This window comes from Panulirus ornatus, chromosome 9, assembly GCF_036320965.1.
Source record: "Panulirus ornatus isolate Po-2019 chromosome 9, ASM3632096v1, whole genome shotgun sequence".
Taxonomy (NCBI): domain Eukaryota; kingdom Metazoa; phylum Arthropoda; class Malacostraca; order Decapoda; family Palinuridae; genus Panulirus; species Panulirus ornatus.
In genome coordinates, this window is record NC_092232.1 from 21,590,895 (window position 1) to 21,599,751 (window position 8,857).

An 8,857-nucleotide genomic window follows, 5' to 3' on the forward strand; every position below is an offset into this window, starting at 1 on the left:
AGTGAGAAGTTTTTATCGAGGATGTAAGGCATGTGTACTTGTAGGAAGAGAGGAAAGTGATTGGTTCTCAGTGAATGTAGGTTTGCGGCAGGGGTGTGTGATGTCTCCATGGTTGTTTAATTTGTTTATGGATGGGGTTGTTAGGGAGGTGAATGCAAGAGTTTTGGAAAGAGGGGCAAGTATGAAGTCAGTTGTGGATGAGAGAGCTTGGGAAGTGAGTCAGTTGTTGTTCGCTGATGATACAGCGCTGGTGGCTGATTCATGTGAGAAACTGCAGAAGCTGGTGACTGAGTTTGGTAAAGTGTGTGAAAGAAGAAAGTTAAGAGTAAATGTGAATAAGAGCAAGGTTATTAGGTACAGTAGGGTTGAGGGTCAAGTTAATTGGGAGGTAAGTTTGAATGGAGAAAAACTGGAGGAGGTAAAGTGTTTTAGATATCTGGGAGTGGATCTGGCAGCGGATGGAACCATGGACGCGGAAGTGAATCATAGGGTGGGGGAGGGGGCGAAAATCCTGTGAGCCTTGAAGAATGTGTGGAAGTCTAGAACATTATCTCGGAAAGCAAAAATGGGTATGTTTGAAGGAATAGTGGTTCCAACAATGTTGTATGGTTGCGAGGCGTGGGCTATGGATAGAGTTGTGCGCAGGAGGGTGGATGTGCTGGAAATGAGATGTTCGAGGACAATATGTGGTGTGAGGTGGTGTGATCGAGTAAGTAATGTAAGGGTAAGAGAGATGTGTGGAAATAAAAAGAGCGTGGTTGAGAGAGCAGAAGAGGGTGTTTTGAAAGGGTTTGGGCACATGGAGAGAATGAGTGAGGAAAGATTGACCAAGAGGATATATGTGTCGGAGGTGGAGGGAACGAGGAGAAGTGGGAGACCAAATTGGAGGTGGAAAGATGGAGTGAAAAAGATTTTGTGTGATCGGGGCCTGAACATTCAGGAGGGTGAAAGGAGGGCAAGGAATAGAGTGAATTGGATCGATGTGGTATACCGGGGTCGACTTGCTGTCAATGGATTGAATCAGGGCATGTGAAGCGTCTGGGGTAAACCATGCAAAGTGTGTGGGGCCTGGATGCGGAAAGGGGGCTGTGGTTTCGGGCGTTATTGCATGACATCTAGAGACTGAGTGTGAACGAATGGGGCCTTTGTTGTCTTTTCCTAGCGCTACCTGGCACACATGAGGAGGGAGGGGGATGTTATTCCATGTGTGGCGAGGTGGCGATGGGAATGAATAAAGGCAGACAGTGTGAGTTGTGTGCATGTGTATATATGTAGGTGTCTGTGTGTATATATATATATATATATATATATATATATATATATATATATATATATATATATATATATATGTGTGTGTGTACATTGAGATGTATGGGTATGTATATTGTGCGTGTGTGGACGTGTATGTATATACATGTGTATAGGGGTGGGTTGGGCCATTTCTTTCGTCTGTTTCCTTGCGCTACCTCGCAAACGCTGGAGACAGCGACAAAGCAAATAAAAAAAAATTAGAATATATATATATATATATATATATATATATATATATATATATATATATATATATATATATATATATATATATATATATATATTGCATAGTTTTAGATGCACAGAGATGACAGCTGTATTCTGAGGATTACATTTATTTGATTTTAAAACACCTTTCCTTACCTTACCTTTAAAAGATAAGTAGTTTTGCGCGGTTTCAACACATAGTGCTGTACGAGGTATTAATGTTCACTTTTTTATCATTATTATTATTACTATTATTGGCATAAATAGCTGCTTCTCTGTGTTTCTCCTATAGTCTTTGTTCTATAAGTCTAACTCATTAGTCAATTGATAGAAAAATAAGTATCATTTACTCTAAGCTTTTAAAGCTGTTTTCTTAAAGAGGAAAAAAAAATCGTGATACCCAGTTTGTTTGATTTTTTTCATTTGTCTTTGTTTACACAGCCAAACTACTGGTTATGACCCTTTGCTACCTGCCACGCAGATAGCACACTGCACGCCAACCGTCAGTTCTCCACCAACCTCCATACCCGTAACACGTGAAACGAACACATCTGTGTATAGTTGACGTGTGATGTATTTAATCAGTGTCAAAAAACGGACAATAATAAGACTAAATATGTTCGTTTGATCAAGTGCAATACCCGAGTGTTCTAGTGCGAGAATGAACAGGGTCTACGAATCACTGGAGTATTGTAGTGTATTCACTGGCCGCCCAAGGTCGAGTGAATAGGTTCGAATCTTGGTTATGGCATTCGGTCCACACAGTCAGTCCAGCTGTCCATCCATTCTTAGGGGTTGGTCGATAAAATAATTATCTGGCTCAGGCTAGGATATATATATATATATATATATATATATATATATATATATATATATATATATATATATATATATATATGGACTTGATTAAGACCCCAGATGTCCGTGCCGTCTCAGTTAACAAAAGAAAAATAATGATATATGGAATAAAGTGGTGATTAGTCTGTGTTTGTGAACTCACGTGACGGTCTGGTGGTGGTGATGGAAAAAAAAACAAAAAAACTAGAGTACCGTATCCTGGATGTGTGCTTAGAAATGTTGAGTGTTCCAGTGCCTAGTACCGTCACTCATGCCTTTACTCATATGTTACTCATCTACCAAACTGAGTATTGATTCACGACTTGAAATGGCGGGAAAAAAAATGCAAATTGAGCATAAGTACCAGAAAAACTTTGAGTGTAAACAATTCTTAAAGATAAAATTCCCGCAGTTTATTGTGTTTGGTGAAGAATGTGATAAAATTAGTTTCAAACATCCACATGTTTTACACGATTCTTACCTTCATTTTCACCCATACCATTGCCTTTTGAGATATTCCCCTCCCACTGCACCCTTAATCCAACGATAATGGGGGGCTTTTCGTGGGAACAGGGGATTTGGAAGGGGGGAATCAGAAAGAGTAGTAATTTGTGATAGAAATGAAGGTCAGAATCGTTCAAAACTAACGGAAAATAAAATTGTCAAAGCTTACCTAACAAACTTCACTGGAAGTCTTAGCTTCGTCTCTTCGATGTATATCAACTGACTGTTATATTCCTCTCTTGTGTCTCCCCTGATGATGTGATTATTACACGAAAGTGCACTGGGGAACTTTTCGTGTGTCCCCGTGGACTCATAGGAATATATATATATATATATATATATATATATATATATATATACGTAGAGTGATAGTGACTGGCGTATCTCCAATATAGCCTTTGGAAGTACACTTAATACCTGAAAATAGTGTGATTACATCTGGAAATACTGTAAAAGTGACTAAAAGAAGATCTGCAAGTCTGGATACTCATGACTGACGTCTGTTCGTTTGTCGGGCGGCGGAAGGTGAGTAACAAACTTAGTCTTTTATCAACTCGATTGTTGGTCGGGTTTCCTCTCTAGGTTTAGGTAAGTGACAAGACATCTCACCTTCAGCGGGACAGTCTTTTGTCTTTAAGTTCAGTGTTTGACTTTAGAATTTAATGAACTTAAATGTCCTATTTTCATCAAAACTACGACCTATAAAATTTGTGACTGCATGGAACTTTTGCTGCCCTAATGCAAGTATATATGTCCCCATGGTTATTTAATTTGTTTATGGATGGGGTGGTTAGGGAGGTAAATGCAAAAGTTTTGGAGAGAGGGGCGAGTATGCAGTCTGTCGTGGAGAGGGACATGGGAAGCGAGTCAGTTGTTCGCCGATGACAACTTTAGTGGCTGATTCTGGTGAGAAACTGCAGAGGTTGGTGACTGGGTTTGGATAAGTGTGTGAAAGGAGAAAGTTGAGAGTAAAGGTTATTAAGTTCAGTAGGGTTGAGGGACAAGTTAATTGAGATGAAAGTTTGAATGGAGAAAAATTGGAGGAAGTGAAGTGTTTTAGATATCTGGGAATGGACTTAACAGCGGATGGAACCATGGAAGCGGAAGCGAGTCATAGGGTGGGGGAGGGGGCGAAGGCACGGGGAGCGATGAAGAATGTGTGGAAGGAGGGAGCGTTATCTCGGAGAGCAAAATGGGTATGTTTGAAGGAATAGTAGTTCCAACACTGTTATATGGTTGCGAGGCATGGGCTATAGATAGAGTTGTACGTAGGATGGTAGATACATTGGAAATGAAATGTTTAAGGACAATATGTGGTGTGAGGTGGTTTGATCGACTAAGTAATGAAAGGGTAAGAGATGTGTGGTAATAAAAAGAGTGTGGTTGAGAGAACAGAAGAGGGTGTGTTGAAATGGCTTGGACATATGGAGAGAATGAGTTAGGAAAGATTAACAAAGAGGATATATGTTGAAGAATGTGTGGAAGGCGAGAACGTTATATATATATATATATATATATATATATATATATATATATATATATATATATATATATATATATATATTTCATACTATTCGCCATTTCCCGCGATAGCTAGGTAGCGTTAAGAACAGAGGACTGGGCCTTTGAGGGAATATCCTCACCTGGCCCTCTTCTCTGTTCCTTCTTTTGGAAATTTAAAAAAAAAAAAAAAAAACGAGAGGGAAGGATTTCCAGCCCCCCCCCCGCTCCCTTCCCTTTTAGTCGCTTTCTACGACACGCAGGGAATACGTGAGAAGTATTCTTTCTCCTCTATCCCCAGGGAATATATATATATATATATATATATATATATATATATATATATATATATATATATATATATATATTGATATGTTGATCACACAAGTTCGTAATGACAATTATGAAGGCGAAATCCCAAAGCAAAGACTGATTTTTTGTGGCAGTGGGATTTAAAAACTTTTTGATTTGTTTGTATCTGATGAGGCGGATTGTCTCCGTGAAACATGTAGTGATGCATGCATAGAAAATTTTCATGTTGAATAGAATTATCTGAACTACGGCTTTGCGATTTTACCTTCATATAATAAGTTTATGAACGCTTGATGCCAGACTTGAACGCATACGACCTCTATTCAGATAGTCACCTCTTAACCAAATGGCGCAGTCGTTACGTCTCTTCGATGTATATTAACTAACTTTTATGTTTCTTTCCTGTGTCTCCCCTGATGATGGAACCATGAGCAGATGCGAGTCACAGGGTGAGGGAGGGGACGAAGGTTCTGGGAGCGTTGAAGAATGTGTGGAAGGCGAGAACGTTGTCTCGGAGTGCAAGAATGGGTATGTTTGAAGGAATAGTGGTTCCAACAATGTCATATGGTTGCGAGGCGTGGGCTGTAGATAAGGTTGTGCGGAGGAGGGTGGATGTTTTGGAAATGAGATGTTTAAGGACAATATGTGGTCCTTCAATTCTGCCCCTTCTCTTGTTTGATCTGCATCTCGTCTTGACACAGCATCCTCAATAAACTCAAGACTTGAACAGGATATCTCAGGGAAGATGAAATCTAGTTACGCTTAATGCTTCCAAAACCCAGTTTTTGCTCTCTCTCTCTCTCTCTCTCTCTCTCTCTCTCTCTCTCTCTCTCTCTCTCTCTCTCTCTCTCTCTCTCTCTCTCTCAGAACCCCCTCACAACTCTCATCTCTCCTTTAACAGTTGTTATTCCACCTCTTGACTCAGTGAACATACTTGGTATCACTGTAGTATATACTCTTTCTTGGAAACACCATATTACAAGAATAGCTAAGTCTACCTCTAAGAAACTGGGTTCCTGTTTAGATGTCGAAGCTTCTTTTATGAAGTTGTTTCGTTTGTACAAAGGATTGATTCGTCCTAGTATGGAGTACTGCTCTCACATTTGAGGTGGTTCCATCTCTACATCCTTAATTCCTTATTTGACAGAATCGAAAGCGGTCTGACTTATGAATTGACCCAGGGTAACCTCCAAATCTGACCCTCTTGCCCTATGCCGCAATGTTGGTTCACATTCCCTCTTCTCTAGGTATTCCTTTGGTTTTTGCTCCCGAGACCTGGTTGCTTGTGTTCCTCTAACACTAACTAAACAACGCAATACTCGACAAGCTGCTACGTCACATGATTACTGAGTGGTCATTGGCAACTTAATGGTAGGACATTTTTATGACTGTTTCTTTCCCTACATGTCGAAACTTTGGAACTCTCTACCCGCATGTCTTTCCCAATAACTATGACCTGGCACATTTCAAGTTTTTTTTTTTGCGTCCTCCAAAATTCGTACTTTCTCGTCTTTTCTTTTTCCGCTTTTCCATTCACAGCACTAAATACTCCATGTGCACCAATTATACCCTCAACTACCACATTACTCACCTTCACATTCAAATCACCCATCACTAATACCCAGTCTCGTGCACCAAAACTGCTGGCTGACCCAGGTAGCTGTCTTTTCCTTCTGCCTCTAACATGTGGACTAGTGGAATTCGGTCCACGAACATACAATCTCTCCTTGTCATCCGTAAGACTTGACAACACTTAACTTGCACAGCTCATTCTTCGTAACTATATTTTCCTGCTGTGAGCTCTATGCACTAGCCCTGCCTTTTTGCAAAATGGTGGTAGCAGTAGACAGAAGTAATAGGTAAGAGCATTTAGGCAGGAGTATTAAGTAATAGTTGTTAGGAACATCAGATAAAAGTAGTCAGTATGAATATTTGGTAGGACCCTCAGTAAATACTACAGTAGAGTTGCCCTCTACCAGTGGCCTGTTAAGAGTAAGGCACTAAAGGCTAAGAAGAGGCACTGGAGTTCACTAGTTATGGAGACTCTATTGCTCTGGCCACCCCTTTGAGGGAGTTCCAATTGGAAGAGGCATCATAGATATAGATAGAATAGATAGAGAGCTGTTTCATGCGTTAGCAAGGAAGCGGCAGAAAGAGAAAGGCCATATTTGCTCATCCATTCTCTAGCTACCATATGTAATGCACTGAAACCACAGCTCCTTATCCACAACTAGGCCCCACAGACCTTTCCGTTGTTTAATCCACATGCTTCATATTCCCTGGTTCAGTCCACTGACAGTACAACCCCAGTATACCACATCATTCCAGTTCACTCCATCCCTTACATACCTTTCACCCTCCTGCATGTTCAGGACTTGATCACTCAAAAAATCTTTTTGTTTCCTTCACTTTTGACACATTTATCCTCTTTGTCAATTTTTCCTCACTCATTCTCTCGATATGTCCATACTATTTCAGGACACCCTCTTTAGCTTTCTTAACCAATCTTTTTATTACCATACATCTTCCTACTTTTTTGATACTCGATCAGACCGACAGTCTCACACCACATAGTATCTTCATACATTTCATTTCCAACATATATATCTTCCTCTGCACAGCCTGATCTATAGCCCATGACTCACATACATATAATATTGTTGGGACTACTATACCTTCAAACATATCTATTTTTGCCCTCCCAGATAACATCCTGTCTTTCCACACACCTGCCTTAGCCAGTTACCCATTCTACTGAACAGTCCCTAGGGGATGATGAACAGCTATGTTAAAAAGAACAACTGTCACAACCAGGCTTTGAACTTCTTTTCATTTTGAACAAGACCTTTGCTTCATCTGCAAATATATTTAGGTAGGAATCCATACCTTCTGGCAAGTCATGCACATATATCAAAAATAGTAATAGTTTCAGAACAGAACTCTGCAGTACTCCAATGGTGACTTCCACCCATTTTGAGGAGGCTTGTATGACATGCATCTCTTTGTTCCTTTTCATAAAAAATAATCTGTCGAGTGTTTTTCAAGTAAAGGGAAAAATGCTTTTTTCTCTTATGAAATAAAACAATTTCATATAAGATTCATGGTACAACATAGAAGTGTAAAAGGTCTCAAATTTCCCATGAAGAAACAAAATAGAAATGAAAACCTCAGGCAGAAATGCTAAACAGCCAGTGTCGACGTATCTTCACTGTTACCTTTCATGCATATTATGCTTTTGGTTTTATATATCATCACTAAATCAATTTTTATCATCAAATAGATTACAGTCACAGTTGCCAAAAATGTATCATTTCTGAGCAAATTCTAATCAATTTCACATACACTTCATGGGTTACTGTACCTTCCCCCACACACCATACCTTAAGGGTAACTGAAGTATTCATGCATAATTGTTGTACAAGGAAGCCTTGGGCTGAAATTTGACTGTTAGCTTGAAAGCATATATTGTTCCATTTACCAGGCAATGCAGATCCATGCGAGAACTAGTTAAAACAGTTAATCAGCTTTCCATGTATTATATTGTCAAATGCTCTCTGACAGTCCTGTCCAATACCAGGTTCATTCTCCCACATACGATCTTTAAATTCATTCTTTATCATTTGCTACTAATCCATTAAATTTGTATACATTACTTACATTCAGACTTTACTGTTACCTAAAATTCTTGGTATCTCCACAGTACTGGCTGCTCTATCCTCTGACCTCATATGGTGTCTCCTGATTTTTGCCACCTGACTGTACCTTAGATTTCTCCCTTTCTTCCCATGGCCTGTCATATTTGATGAATATCCCACCTAATCTCACCTTATCCTCAAGTTCCTAAACCTAAGTACCTCCTGGCTAGATGACTCAAAAATAAAACATAACCATAACAGCCTGTCCTCACTATTATAACCACCAATTTATCACAAAAATTCCATATATCAATTTTGTAGTTTCCAGTTATCTCTTAATGAACATTCATTCCTTTTTGGTATGGAGTATGATCTTCCACTCCAAAAATAATCATATTTACTGACATCAACTTTTTGCTTTACAACGCTTTTTACTGTTAATGCTAAAATCTGACATTTTAGTCTATCTGTACAATAATGTCTTGTCAACAAAATGTCAAGTGGATGATATTATATATAGGTCAGTTGTGCTGATACTCATTTTCTGTTTC

General features: G+C 39.3%; 1 protein-coding gene across 1 annotated transcript in view; it reads left to right on the top strand.

The window, feature by feature from the left end:
• The first annotated feature begins 3,254 nt into the window (after window positions 1-3,254).
• Arc42 (Activator-recruited cofactor subunit 42) overlaps window positions 3,255-8,857 on the top strand; it is a 106,954-nt gene continuing 101,351 nt past the window's right edge. Inside the window, exon 1 of the mRNA XM_071664812.1 lies at window positions 3,255-3,384. The gene's annotated coding sequence lies outside the window, so the exon portion shown is untranslated. The remainder of the gene's footprint in view (window positions 3,385-8,857) is intronic.